The sequence below is a fragment of the Halichoerus grypus genome, chromosome 6 (assembly GCF_964656455.1).
Source record: "Halichoerus grypus chromosome 6, mHalGry1.hap1.1, whole genome shotgun sequence".
Lineage (NCBI taxonomy): Eukaryota > Metazoa > Chordata > Mammalia > Carnivora > Phocidae > Halichoerus > Halichoerus grypus.
In genome coordinates, this window is record NC_135717.1 from 84,973,367 (window position 1) to 84,988,685 (window position 15,319).

Genomic DNA, 15,319 nt, shown 5'->3' on the forward strand with positions numbered 1-15,319 from the left:
AGACAGTCAGAGAAAGACAAATACCGTATGATCCACTCATGTGCAGAATTTAAGAAACAAAACAAACAAAGAAAAAAAAGAGACAATTGAAAAAACAGAATCTTGGGCGCCTGGGTGGCTCAGTCGTTAAGCGTCTGCCTTCGGCTCAGGTCATGATCCCGGGGTCCTGGGATCGAGCCCCACATCGGGCTCCCTGCTCGGCGGGAAGCCTGCTTCTCCCTCTCCCACTCCCCCTGCTTGTGTTCCTGCTCTCGCTGTCTCTCTCTGTCAAATAAATAAATAAAATCTTTAAAAAAAAAAAAAAAAAAAAAAAGAAAAAACAGAATCTTAACTCTAGAGAACAAACTGGTGGTTGCCAGAGGGGGGGTGGGTGGGAGGATAAGTGAAATAGGTGATGGGGATTAAGAGCACACTTTTGATGATGAGCACCGAGTAATGCATAGAATTGTTGAATCATTATATTGTACACCTGAAACCAATATAACACTGTATGTTAATTATATTGTAAAGTAAAATAAACAAACAAAAATTTTTAAAAATTTAAAATCCATGGTGATCTGATTTCTTGGTTGTGATAAAGGTAAAATTTGGTAGTACCAAAATAAACCTGTTTAGTGAGATTAAAATGTGTTTAATGAGTTAGCTCTTGTTAATAATCATATATTTTCTGTTAAAAAAATTCCACATTTTAGCAGATAGATGGGGCTTCTAATTCTGTGTTGAACATTAAAATACCAAAGTTATGGCTTAGAAATATCTACTCAGGCACTTGAATTTTCTCAGCAGTCTCTTTGTGTTGTTTTTTGTTTTTTTTTGCATCAACATCTATTCCCAGGTAAGGGTTTACTTAAAAAAAATTCAGGGGGCGCCTGGGTGGCTCAGTCATTAAGCGTCTGCCTTTGGCTCAGTTCATGATCCTAGGGTCCTGGGATCGAGCCCCACATCGGGCTCCCTGCTCGGTGAGCCTGTTACTCCTTCTCCCTCTGCCTGCTGCTTCCCCTGCTTGTGTTCTCTCTCTCTGTCGAATAAATAAATAAAATCTTTAAAAAAAAAAAGTTAACTTTAAAAAAAATTCAGTAAGATCATCTTATATTGAACCTGGCCAAGGCACTCTAATTTTCCCATATGCCTATTGTGATAGAACCCCTCCACACATTCACTTTATAAAAATATGACTTTTGTCCTAGGATCTGATATTTCTTACTAGTGAGTCAACATTATATTGTTTTAACAAAGCTCTATTTTAGCTCCATTCTACTTGTTTGTAGAAAACTAATGAGAGAAAAGAGAAGCACAATCATTTTGGGCTTTAGACCTTAGCCCCCTGCTGAAGATATTATGGATTATTTGTGATACGGTGGTCAGTTATACAGTTTATGGACCAAAGATTTAGTTTCCATTTTCCCCTTTTGTGTATACTCTGTTCAACAGATGTGAATGGGGAATGCCTTCCTCCACTTCTCTCCAGTATCCCTCAGGTTACAGAAAACAACTATTTTCACCGATAATCTTACGATGTGATGGTGGATTAGTATTTGAAGGAGTCAAATAAAGATTTACACTAGTCTACCTGTCACATTCTTAGTCAAATTGTAGAGACTTTCAAAGGAACCATACTACACGAAAGGTGCCAGAAGCTTAAAGGAGGCATTAGCAAGAGTGCTGGCTTGTAGTTGAGCCTGCTGCAATGGAGAGGGGTCAGCCATCCTGAAATTGCTTCATCAGGAAGTCATCTCATCCCAAGAAAGGAGTTCATATGCGAAATTTACCAAATGTATGAGGAAGATGAACAAAATTATTTGTATCTTAAGAAATAGTGCAAATAGAAGAATTTGTAAGAACAAATGGAAAATAATCTCAACCTCCCCCCTTTTAAAATGATTATATTTTTATAATCGTTTAAAATGATTATATTTACTATTCCTGAGGAGATGAAGGAGTAGGGCATAAAATAGGCAAAACAGCCTAAGAAATCTGATCATAATCTTTTTTTTTTTTTTTTCTGATAGAGACACAGCGAGAGAGGGAAGACAAGTAGGGGGAGTGGGAGAGGGAGAAGCAGGCCTCCCTCGGAGCAGGGAGCCTGATGCGGGGCTCGATCCCAGGACCCTGAGATCATGACCTGAGCTGAAGGCAGACGCTTAACGACTGAGCCACCCAGGGGCCCTGAAATCTGATCATAATCTTGAAAACAAAATTTATTGTTGAAAATACTCAATAGAAAAGCTACATCTACGAAAGGACAAAACAGTGAAGGAGCAGATTGGGTTGAAGATATCACTGAAAAATCAGAATGAAGAGATAAAGAGTTGATGAATATGAAAAAATTAAGAGAGATGATTCATGGAGAAACTCAAATATTGATCTACTAGGAATATTAAAAGGGCAGAGCAGAGAAATGAGAATAGAACCATCTGAAGAGCTTACAAGATGCATGTAATACCATCACTGGGCCTGAACCATGGGGTTTTTTGACCAGTGTCGAGGCTCCCATACGACAAGCACAGGCAATATATTTGCCGTGATCCTCAGGAGCCTATTTGAGATAAAAGAAAAAAGGAAAAAAAAAAGAAAAGAAAAGAAAAGAAAAACAAAAAGTGCATACAATGGTTAGTTTTGTTTTCTGCTGTAAATACCTTTGTTAGGTACAAACTGAATCATGGTGAAATAGTAACTTCTGTTTACAGTAGGGGTTTACATGTAGAAATTGAATAGAATAGTATGTAGCCTAAATTCAGAATCATCAGCTACATCCTCTGGAATATGAATGGCCAAGAAAAACTATGACTTCTATGGTTTCACCAGTTTCAAAACATGTACAGTTTTGTATTTTATGGTTGACTCTAATGGTATAGAAAGGGAATGAGAAACTAGCAAAAATCTTGAGCAATCCCTGATGAACTTGAAATGCTGCATTATTAGCTTTTGTATACAGATTATAAAACCAGATTATAAAACAGCTAAAATCACATTCAAACTAATTCTGGATTTTCAATATTATATAAAGTGGCACATTGAGGCCGTCTGTATGATCACTAAGTTCAGGCAGTATGGAAGACTAGATATCCCTGATATTTTAGCTCATAATTAAAATATTTTCTTCTCATAGAAGTTTCTCCCTAACAGAGGGTAGTCACTCTCAGTCTGTGCCAGGTATCAGGTTAGTGTCCTATTTACAGTTCATGCTTTCATTACCTCCTCTGCTTTAATGGACTAGACTCTAAGCTTTTTCCCTTTTGAAGGGGCATTGCAGCAGGACGGGGCTTCTTCTCTCTGTCTTATTTATTTATTTATTTATTTATTTATTTATTATTTATTTATTTATTTTTAATGACTGAAACAAAACAGATCTATAACTGCAGCTTTTGGAAAAACCATTTGTTCTTGCCAGTCTTGTATCTCTCCTTGAACTTGACCTTGGCCTCTTGTTGGGCCTTGCATTTAAGAGCAGGGTCTCTGGCCTCCCCCAAGATGGCAACAGCTGAAGACGAGTTACTGCTGCCGCGGCTCCCCGAGCTGTTCGAAACCAGCAAACAGCTTCTAGACGACGTGGAAGTAGCGACTGAACCCACCGGTTCCCAAGCGATCCAGGAAAAGGTGGTCAAGGGACTAGACCTCCTTAAGAAGGCTGCCGAAATGTTATCGCAGCTCGAATTGTTCAGCTGAAATGAAGATTTGGAAGAGATTGCTTCCACCGACCTGAAGTACCTGATGGTGCCAGCATTTCAAGGAGCGCTCACCATGAAACAAGTCAACCCCAGCAAGCGTCTAGATCATTTGCAGTGGGCTCAAGAACACTTTTTAAACTACTTAATTCAGTGCCAGTACTATCATGTGGCAGAGTTTGAGCTGCCCAAAGCCAAGAACAACTCAACTGATAACACTGCTAGTTCCTCCATGGCCTATCCTAGCCTCGCTGATATGGCATCTCAAAGACATGCTAAAATAGAGAGATACAAGCAGAAGAAGGAATTGGAGCATAGGTTGTCTGCACTGAAATCTGCTGTGGAAAGTGGTCAAGCAGATGATGAGCGTGTTCGTGAATATTACCTCCTTCACCTTCGAAGGTGGATTGGTATCAGCTTGGAAGAGATTGAGAGCATTGACCAGGAGATGAAGATCCTGAGAGAAAAAGACTCCTCAACAGAGGCATCAACTTCTCATTCACCTCGTCAGGACAGGCCTCCAATGAAACCCTTCGTTCTCACTCGGAATGTGGCCCAAGCCAAAGTATTTGGAGCTGGTTATCCAAGTCTGGCATCTATGACGGTGAATGACTGGTACGATCAGCATCGGAAATACGGAGCATTACCAGATCAGGGCATAGCCAAGACACCACCAGCAGAGCTCAAAAGAAGTACTCAGCAACAGGAAGATCAGGAACAAAAGGAGGAGGATGAGGATGATGAACAAACACTGCGCAGAGCTCGGGAGTGGGATGACTGGAAGGACACCCATCCTAGGGGCTATGGCAACCGACAGAACATGGGTTAGTCTTCCCACAAGACGGGACTACAGGGGTCACATCTTCCCTGCCGAGGAAAGCGGTGCCATCTTCCCCTCCCTGAGCTCCTGCTTCAGCTGTGTGCAACGAAGGCAAAGATGCTCAATCTCGCTTTGCATTCAATAAAGTGTCAAACAATTAAGTGTGGAAAAAAAAAAAAAAAGCAGGGTCTCTGAAGATATCCTGTTGATGACAGTTTTGTCTAAGGGGATATCCACAGAGTACCTTGTAGGCATGAGGTGACTGTAGTTATAAATTTTCACAAAAGACTCAGTCTTTGACCTCTTGGTGACTTTCTCCTTGCCCATGGCAGCTGTCACTTTGCAGGAATAGTGGCCAATTCCAGCCACCAGAGCATGGCTGGAGGAATGGTCTGAGGTGCCATCATCAATGTTCTTCACAGTGACCACTTTGCATCCGGACTAGCGTCCGGTCAGGACCAGCACCACCTTTCCAGGTTTCATGAACTTGCCCATCTTGACACCAGCCACTCGAGTCTACAGCAGAAAGGAAGCAATGACCAGAGCTTCTCTTCTTGATTCTGATATTTCTGTTATGTTCTCTTTTTGCTCTTGCTACACTGGGGCATGAAACTGACACACACCAAAAATGATGCTAAACCATCAATAACCCTGTGGTAACAAGCAGAGACAAATGCAAAATTATTTCTGAAGTTGGAATATTATTTAGACATAAAAAAATGAAGATTGGGGCACCTGAGTGATTCAGTCGGTTAAGCATCTGACTCTTGGTTTCAACTCAGGTCATGATCTCAGCATCATGAGATTGAGCCTTGCGAGATCGAGCCTCACATTGGGTTCTATGCTCAGTGTGGAGTCTGCTTCAGATTATCTCTCCCTCTGCCCCTCCCCCTGTTCATTCTCTCTCTCAGATAAATAAATAAGTAGGGCGCCTGGGTGGCTCAGTCGTTAAGCGTCTGCCTTCGGCTCAGGTCATGATCCCAGGGTCCTGGGATCGAGCCTGCATTGGGCTCCCTGCTCAGCGGGGAGCTTGCTTCTCCCTCTCCCACTCCCCCTGCTTGTGTTCCTGCTCTCGCTATGTCTCTCTCTGTCAAAAAAATAAATAAAATCTTTAAAAAATAAATAAATAAATAAATAAATAAATAAATAAATACAATCTTTTTTTTAAAAAATGAAGTATTGACACATGCTACAATGTGGATAATCTTTGAAAATATGATGCTAAGTAAAAGAAACCACACAAAAAAGATCACCCAGTGTGTGATTCCATGTATATGAAATATCCAGAATAGGTGAAAATATAGAAACAGATGCAGATTGGTTGTTGACAGGGGCTATGTGTGGTGATGAGGAATGGGGAACAACTGCTGAATGGGTATGGGAGTTTGTCTTGGATGATCAAAATGTCTTGAAACTAGATAGAGGTGGTGGTTGCACAATATTGTGAGTGTACTCAATGCCACCGAGTTATTCACTTTAAAAGAGTTAATTTTACATTACGCCAATTTTACCTCAATTAAATAAAAAAAACTATTCTGGTGTGACACTTCCATGATGTGGGAAAATCCACACCAAAGTTTAGTTCAGAGTAGAAAACCAAAAACACTACCTGGGAGAGTCAACAGAAGTAACAAACAGAAAGATTAGAAAGAGAAGAACACAAAACCATGTAAGTAATGACATGAAACAGTATAGTAGGAAGTGAAGGAAATTATAAGGAAAGAACAAGACTCAACAACAAGAACAATTTTTTTACATAACTACATAGAACTTTTAGAAATAAAAAAATAGTAATTTTTTTAATGAATTGGACAACTGGTTAAGTTAAACTGAAGGGATAATTAATGTAATGGAACTTAGAGCTGGGGATAATAAAAAGATTAAAAATATGTAAGACATTTAAAAACTCGGAAGATAGAATGAGAATATTCCAGAACATGTCTAATAAGAAGTCTAGGAAAAAACAAAATAAAAAAAAAAAGAGAGGCAATATTTGAGGAATCAATGACCAATAATTTTCCATAATTCTCATTATTACCTAATAAAATATGTTTTTTTTTTTTTTAAAGATTTATTTATTTATTTATTTGAGAGAGAGAGAATGAGAGACAGAGAGCATGAGAGGGAGGAGGGTCAGAGGGAGAAGCAGACTCCCTGCCGAGCAGGGAGCCCGATGCGGGACTCGATCCCGGGACTCCAGGATCATGACCTGAGCCGAAGGCAGTCGCTTAACCAACTGAGCCACCCAGGCGCCCACCTAATAAAATATGTTATTACAATTACTTTTAAGAAAAATTTATCAATATGTAATAAAATTGAAGAATGTGTATATACTTGCAATCCTACTTGTACTTTTCTGTTGGGCAGAAGTTCTTAGAATACCCACCTGTGCAGTGATATACCTTGCAGCCTTATTTGTAATAGGGAAAAGATAGAACCTTATTAACTGAATCATTCCCAGGACGTCTTTGACTCTGCTTTTATACATTAGGAAATCTGCATTTAGTCACTAGAGACTATATACTACTCAAGATTTAAAACATTTGGCTAATTAAATTTTATCTGAGGAAAAAGTCCCGTAATTGAGTTTAAAATAAAATACATAAGGTAATAAATAGAGACGTAAACAGTTTATTAATTTATAAAGGTCTGCTGAAACAATGTGCTCAAAATAAGGCTAATATGTACTATTCAGAAGAGTGTCCCATTCAGATCCTGATTCAAAATCAGTTAGGTAGTTATATTATGCACAATTCTAATGGGTTTGATTATCTGATCAGTTCACAAATTATAAATAGTAGATGAGAAGCGAGGGATGAAAATATGCCTAGAGAGGAACATGAGACTGAGCAGCAAGGGATGCCAACTGGAAGGAAAAAACAAGCAATAAAAAGCAGATGTATTTAACACAAAAATCTTGTCACTTTGAGTCCCTTTTTTGGAGGTGTACAGCCCCATGTATATATTCTTCTTGAAGTCTTCATTATCATGGTATGGTTTTAAAATCCATGTTCAAAGTGGATCATTAGCACAACTTTAATTTTGTTCCATAGGCCCTCTTTAAGATGTAAGTTGAGAAGAATGGGATAGAGTGGGCAGACAATAAACACATGATTGAAGAAAGATAAGGGAGAAGGTTCTTAGTGGTTACACTGAGAGTGTGACCTCAAAGCGTGCTGCTGGGTAGGATAACTTCAGGAGCCATATGCCCTAAATGGGTTGTGATTCTCCCAGAGTAACAGGTACAGGGCAGGGGTGAGATAAAGGAAATTAGCTGTCTGCTCAGCTTTCAAGAAATAAGAAATGACACAGAGGTCAGTGGTGCTGGGAGCCTCGCGGGCGCGGCACAGCGCTGAGTGCACATCACGCCTTAGCAGCAGCCCTGGAGGCACCCCCGCCCTCACAGCCCCTGCGCTGGCGCAGCCACCCTCGCTCCCTCTGCTCTTCTTCCCTTCGCTCGCACTAGGGCTGATCAGTTGACCGAAGAACAGATTGCTGAGTTCAAGGAAGCTTTCTCCCCATTTGACAAAGATGGCGATGGAACCATCACAACAAAGGAACTTGGAACTGTCATGAGGTCACTGGGTCAGAACCCAACAGAAGCCGAGTTGCAGGATAAGATCAACGAGGTGGATGCTGACGGAAATGGCACCATTGACTTCCCAGAATTTTTGACTATGATGGCTAGAAAAATGAAAGATACAGACCGTGAAGAAGAAATTCGCGAAGCATTCCGAGTCTTTGACAAGGATGGCAACGGTTACGTCAGTGCGGCGGAGCTACGTCATGTCATGACCAACTTAGGAGAAAAACTAACAGATGAAGAAGTAGATGAAATGATCAGAGAAGCAGATATTGATGGAGATGGGCAAGTCAACTACGAAGAATTCGTACAGATGATGACTGCAAAATGAAGGCCTACTTTCAACTCCTTTTCCCCCTTGTAGAAGAATCAAATTGAATCTTTTACTTACCTCCTGCAAAAAAAAAAAAAAAAAAAAAAGTTCATTTACTCATTCTGTTTCTATATAGCAAAACTGAATGTCAAAAGTACCTTCTGTCCACACACACAAAATCTGCATGTATTGGTTGGTGGTCCTGTCCCCTAAAGATCAAGCTACACATCAGTTTTACAATATAAATACTTGTACTACCTTAATGATAAGGAAGCACCTAATGGACTCCTTGCAGTTCCATTTGCTCATGATTAATACACTGTTTGGGCTCACCAGTTTTTCATGCATGCAGCTTGACAATTGAGCACAGTCAGGCATTTGTATTAAAAACAAAAAATGAAAAAAACAAATTTAAAACTTATTCAAATGGGTTCTAGTTCAATTTGTTAGTATAAATTGTCATAGCTGGTTTACTGAAAACAAAACATTTAAAATTGGTTTAGCTCAGGGTGCTGTGCAGAGAAATGGGTGAAGGATAAACTGTCTAGACGTTGCCCCACTTAGCAGGATGGCCCTCTCGTACTTCTGGGCACCCCCACCCATGGTGACCATGACACTCATCCCGGTGGCATGCCGTGTATGTTGGTTTAGCGTTGTTCCGTGTTGTCCTAGTGCGAAATGGGTGTCAAGCTGTCACCATTCACACAAATTTTTTTTTTTTTAAACAAGAAACCTTTACCAAGGGAGCATCTTGGGACTCTCTGTTTTTAAAACCCCTTGAACCACGACTTGGAGCCAGCAGAGTAGGTTGTGGCTGTGGACTTCAGCACAAGCATCAACACTGCTGATCAAGAAATTACAATTTACGTCCATTCCAAGTTGTAAATGCTAGTCTTTTTTTTTTTATTATTCCAATAAAAAAAGACCATTAACTTAAAAAAAAAAAAGAAATAAATCACACGGAAATAAGAAATGATGTATTTTTTTTAAATGGTGTATCCTATGCACTGTGAACCTCTCCTTTAATGAAGCTCCCTATAAATCTTCAATAACACATGTGTTCTGCTAATGCTTTGGAATGAAGGATTTGTTATGGTGACGAGCCCAGCCCAACATGTGGTGACAGTAAAAATTGCCTGCAGGTACAGCTAAGAGCCAAGTTCTGATTAATGCTTTGTCATGGAACTGAGGACATACAGATAGAAGCCCCGGTGTGAAGAGCAGGTCATAGTTCATTTGGGAAACAACAATGAAAAATCTCCTAAACTTGAAAAAAAAAAAAAAGCAAAATTAAATTATCAGCATTTCCGAAATATATTTGAGCAATTTTCTGACAGTTTCTGAAAGAGAAAATCCTTTACTATCTCTGCTAATTCACCTCATGATGCCTACGAGATAATATTTTATTACAACCCTATCTAATAGATCCATGGAGATACAAAGCCTTTGGCATATATCGGATTTTCTGGAAATGTAAAGGAACAAAGATAGTTCTATGGAAGGAGCTATGGGGCAGGAAAAGAGGAATATGCGGGGTCAGGTTATTTGGAAAAGGAGATTATTTGGAAGCTACTTGACTTCTTTCTCCCTGAAAAACCACTTCTATACTCACTTTCTCAGATTTTCTTTCATTGTTATACAACAATAGCTACTTAGATCTGGCCTAGCAATGAGAGAGGTGACCGAAACATAGCTTCCACTACTCAGAAAACCCTCCTCCATTCCCTGCACACCTTCAACCCATCTCCAATTATGCTTTCTGGTTAATACTTCAATTTCATCTCAGGCTTTACCTCCTCAAAGTGGACTCATGCTTATCCTCCAGTGTAAGCACTGTGTGTAGAGGGACCTGTCATGTTTCCCAGGAACAAAAGATGGAGCAACCAGTAGTTACTCAATGAATGACTCAAAACACCCTTCTGACAACGGGTTATTACTTGTGTTTTGTTATGTCACACAAAGGAATAACATAAAAATATAATTGTAGAGAAAATTCCTTTTCTAATTAGCTAACTAAAAACTATGGAGAGTCCCAGGCACTATTCAAGTCCTCACCTGTTTGTTTGGATCCCGGGTCATGACCACAGCAGTATGTCTTTCTTTACAGATTATTCTGCTCTCTAGTCAGGAGTCATTTTTCTATGAGAACCATTAGCATGTTTCTCGGTAAGGTTTTCTCTCTGATGAACAGAGTAGAGATCTAGAGGCCTGCGGTGGCAAAATGTAAATAAGATAATGAGAAGATTGTCAGCATGGTGTGCCTTGGGAAAGCTCGTGATGAACATTCTGTGGTTTTCTACTGCCGTTCAGCGCTATTCCTTCAGGGCTCTCCTTTCTGGTTCCTAGAATCCACGTGGAAACCTCGACGCTCCAGTCCTGCCTCCGTCATCTGCGACCAGGAATAAAACAATGGTTTTAAGCTAACTGATTTAACTCCTAAATAAGTTAACATAAACCAGGGTCTAGAAAAGCGAAGGATCCTTTGGGGTTAAACGGCTCTAATCACGATTGCATTGTACTGATTACAATTCCCAGCTGTGCTGGTGCATAGCTCTTCAAAAGAATGTCTACAATCCCCTCTTCACTTCTCTTCTGTTCTCTCTTGAACCCATTCGGGGAAGTCTATTTGCTTTTTTCTTACCTCTTCACCCAAACTGGCCCTGACCAGGTCACCGGTGGCTTCCAGAGCCGGCACCTCCCTCCCTGGCCTCTAGCCTTCTCGGTGGTCTCGCCAGGCCAGCCCCCCGCTACTTCTGGGGGGCGGTCGGGAGGGCGTGGCCCCGGGGCTCGAGCTCCGGGCAGGGAAAATAGCTGAAGGCGAGCAGAGGCCTCGCAGCCCCCGCCCCCCTCCGCCGAGAGCTGCGGGGACCCCGCCGGGAGAGAGCTCCGGAGCCGCTGTCACTTCCTCCCCTCCTCCAGTCCCGGCTGCAGAGCGCCACCGCAAGCGCGCGGAACGCGCGGGAGGACGGGCCAGCGGCGCGCGCCGCACGGCGGGGACACACGAGCACAGGATGTCCTCGCGCAGCCCGTCCGCCCCCACCCCCGCCCCCTGCTCCCTGCTCCCTGCTCCCTGCTCCCTGCTCCCTGCTTCCTGCCGCCCTTGCAGAGGGAAAAGTAACTAGAGCCGCTTCACCACTTCCTCTAGCTGAGACCGAAGATGTTTCTTCCGCTGGTGCTGACGGTTCTAACAGAACCAACTAGTTTCATCATGGAACAGAAAGAAAACACGACAGAACATAGATTTTTCTTCCTTCCTTCCTTCCTTCCTTCCTTCCTTCCTTCCTTCCTTCCTTCCTTCCTTCCTTCCTTCCTTCCTGCCCTCTTTCACCGGGAATAATATCAGATCTACCGCTAGTCCTGGCAGTAAGCATGATGGACTTGTTGGTATTCCTGTATGCACAACAACATTTAATTTTTCCAGCTACACAGTCGTTATGTTGTTGGCAGTTGTAAAGAATCTCATTATCTCTCAGGCAAAATACTCTATCTAGAATGTTGTATGTGGCGAAGGTAATTTTAAAGCAAACAATTTTGGATTAAAAAAAATAAGCCTACATCTATAATAGGAGAAAACAGCGAGAGGAATGATAAATTATAAGAAAACCCAGAAGTCCTGCATCTGGGTGGGTTGTGGTGGTGGTGGTGGGGGGTGCTACCTCAGGCCAGAAGGGGGCACCTTTTGTAATTCTTCAATTCAGAGGAGATACTTTCATGAAAAGTACCCCTACCCCCTCCATCCCCACCCCGGGGTGCTTTTTCTCCTGTGTGTAAAAGATTCCACATGGCTAGCAGTGGTTCTCTCAGCTCCTCAGAGTTCACAGGGATTAATCTTGCGGTTAAATTCTCTCCAGTCATATCTGACAAGACAGCTTCAAACCATGGGCTCCATGGGGCTTCCCTGAGGGAAATGCATCAAGAGCAGCACCTCAAAACCAACCCGGAGGTGAGGACTGTGGAACCTCAACCTCTTGGGACTGGGAGGGCTCCTCTCACTTTGCGCAGAAGGTGAGTAGCTTTGCCAAGAGCTCCACCATCTAGGCCCCAGATGGTAGTGGTTTGGGATTAGGTGAGTGTAGGAGCCAGGCTGCGTGTGGGAAGACTGGACTTTCTGCTTATTTCCTCTGTGACTCTGGGCAAGTTACTCAACTTCTTTGTAATTCAATTTTACCTTCTAGAGCCATCCTGGCTGAAGTCATAAACATTTAATGCATATTTGTAAAAAAGGTAAGAATCTCCCTGGAATCAGATTTGGCAAGGGGAACATTGTAAATGCTGATTTTCTCTGTAAAAAAGAGATAGGGCTTGGAATAATTGTGATTTGGGCACTGAGGGAAGATATGACCTGGCATATGACCTAACTAGTAAAGATTGAGATATTTGGGGTAATAAAAATAATAAGATGCTCAATTTTACTTCTCTTTAAGCTATCAATTTCATTTTAGTCAAAGTACATTTATTGAAGTAAAAGGGTCACTTTTTAATAACATATGCAATAATTAATAGAGCAATATTGTATGATAAGAAGAATGCTGGAGGCAGACTCAGTTACACTGTGTACTAGCTTCTTTTTATCACAGTTATCTGGGTGACCAGTTAACACCTTCAGATTTTTTTTCTTTTCTTTTTCAAGAACGAACTATTAGTTTAGATCAATGGCTCCATATTATGATGTGTGTCACAATAATCTGGAGAGTTTTTGTTTGAAATATATATCCCAGGAGTGCCTGGGTGGCTCAGTTGGTTAAGCGTCAGACTCTTGATTTTGGCTCAGGTCATGATCTCAGGGTCGTGAGATGGAGCCTGGTGTTGGGCTCCTCGCTGAGTGTGGAGCCTGTTTGGGATTCTCTCACTCTCCCTCTCTTCTGAGCCCCCCCCCCCCAACTCTCAAACGCTATGTCTCTCTCTCTCAAAAAAAATTATCTATCTATCTATCTATCATCTATCTATCTTTCTATCTATCTAATCTATCTTCCCATGTACTATCCCAAGTCTGTTGGATTAGAATCTTTTGTGTTGGGGACCAGTAATCTGCACTTTTTAAAAGCTACAATGACAAATTTGGAGCAATGCTTATATCTATAGTTGATTTCAGTTACAAAGTTACAAATGTAGTCCATTTCATTATCTCGTCCCACAATCAAATTCTATGATTTCATTAGTTACAAAAATACTTTTTACAACACTGTAATTATTTCTACATTGTTTCAATCTATATTGCCATCTCAGGGTCAACAACTCAAATTTTTATGTTAACAGATTATTACCAGAGGAGTTATGAGACACAAGCCTAAAAACATGTTTTAGTTCTGTTAGTTTAGGATTTATTTTCAATTGTCTTAAGCTTTCATCAACACAAAAAGAACAAAGGAAATTTTTACAATATATGATGAGTTGCTGTGACTAAATCCTGTATAGTTTGTGACTAAGCTCTGCTTTTTCTGACGATCAGGTAGAAATAACAGGTTACGTGTGAACAGGAGATGCTATCTTTCCTTTTCACAGAAATTGTACTTGATTTTCTGACTAGTGTTTCCTTTCTCTAATACTCCAGAAATCAACTCTTTCATTCAGAATTCATATTATTTCAAAAATGACCATGTCATTATTTTTCATAAGATTATTCAGAATATGTAGTAATGAATAGAGAAAACAACTGAGAATATTTGCACTTGTTTGCTCAGAAAAAAACGTAAATTAATAGTTTAAATGCTCATTTCTCACTTGAGACTTATAGACCTTTTTTTTTCTTCGAAGAATAAGACATTGATGAAACGTGTCGAAATGTATCAAGAATCTGAATGGACATTTTAAGTAAAAAAAAAGTGCACATATTTCTGTCTCATCCTTTGTATTTCCTTAGTATAGACCAGTAATTAAAAGCCGTCATTCTTTCTATTTGTGTGATGTGAGTTAAGATTCATCATGGAAAATAGGTAGCAATATTTTTTTAAAGATTTTATTTATTTGAGAGAGACAGACTGAGAGCGTGAGCAGCGGGAGGGGCAGAGGGAGAAGGAGAAGCAGACTCCCCACTGAGCAGGGAACCCGATGCAGGGCTCGATCCCAGGACCCTGGGATCATGACTTGAGCCAAAGGCAGACACTTAACTGACTGAAAAAAAATTATTTTTAATAATTTTATAAGAGGAAAGGCATTTCACTGTTTCAACTGCCTTATTTATAAGGAACAAAACAATTTTAAGACATAAACAAGTATCAAACACTCTCATATCTGATTAAAATTTTTAAAAATGAAATAAATGCATGGAACATAATCTCAATGTTGAAACAGTAGTATAATGATTTTTTCAGGTCTCAAATTATAGATAAACCATCATAGAGAGGAGCAATTGGAACTTTAACTTCTGTGGGTATTCTGACATCGAGTACAAATTCAATGATCATCTCAATAAATTTACATTGGCTCACCACATCTTTAATTGATCTGTAACAAATTTTGATTCTTGATTCAGAACTAAAACAGTTCTCTAAAGACTTAGGTTATATATCCTTACATTCTGTAAGTCATTTTTTTTAGTCTCAAGAGCAGCGGATTATTCCCTCCTACCTTTGTTTTTCTACCTCTGTGCAGCCGATTTTCCTCATCACAAATATAGACGTGTATCTTTCCCACACTTCTGTGACCTCAAAAAGCATTTATTAGGAGCTTTACTTTGATAGTTATTTCTTTTACGATCTTCTAGATTTGTTCACAGTGCTGATGTTTTCTGATTTTTAAATTGTAATTCAGATCCCACTTCCACTTAAGTTGGAACAAGAGGAAACCCTCAGATCTAAAAAAAAAAAAAAAAAAAGAATTCAGAACACTATTTTTGATAGTAAGCATGGTTGATGCACACTTGTTTCGTATTATTAAGAGTTTTGAAATTTTTTTTTTGAACATCACAACTTGTTAATGGTGATGTTGTGTTTATCAAG

The 15,319-nt window shown here is 40.3% G+C and overlaps 2 pseudogenes; both read left to right on the forward strand.

The window, feature by feature from the left end:
* Nucleotides 1-3,392: 3,392 nt before the first annotated feature.
* Nucleotides 3,393-4,646, forward strand: LOC118519664 (immunoglobulin-binding protein 1 pseudogene; annotated as a pseudogene).
* Nucleotides 4,647-7,905: 3,259 nt separating this feature from the next.
* Nucleotides 7,906-8,802, forward strand: LOC118519667 (calmodulin-1 pseudogene; annotated as a pseudogene).
* Nucleotides 8,803-15,319: the final 6,517 nt, after the last annotated feature.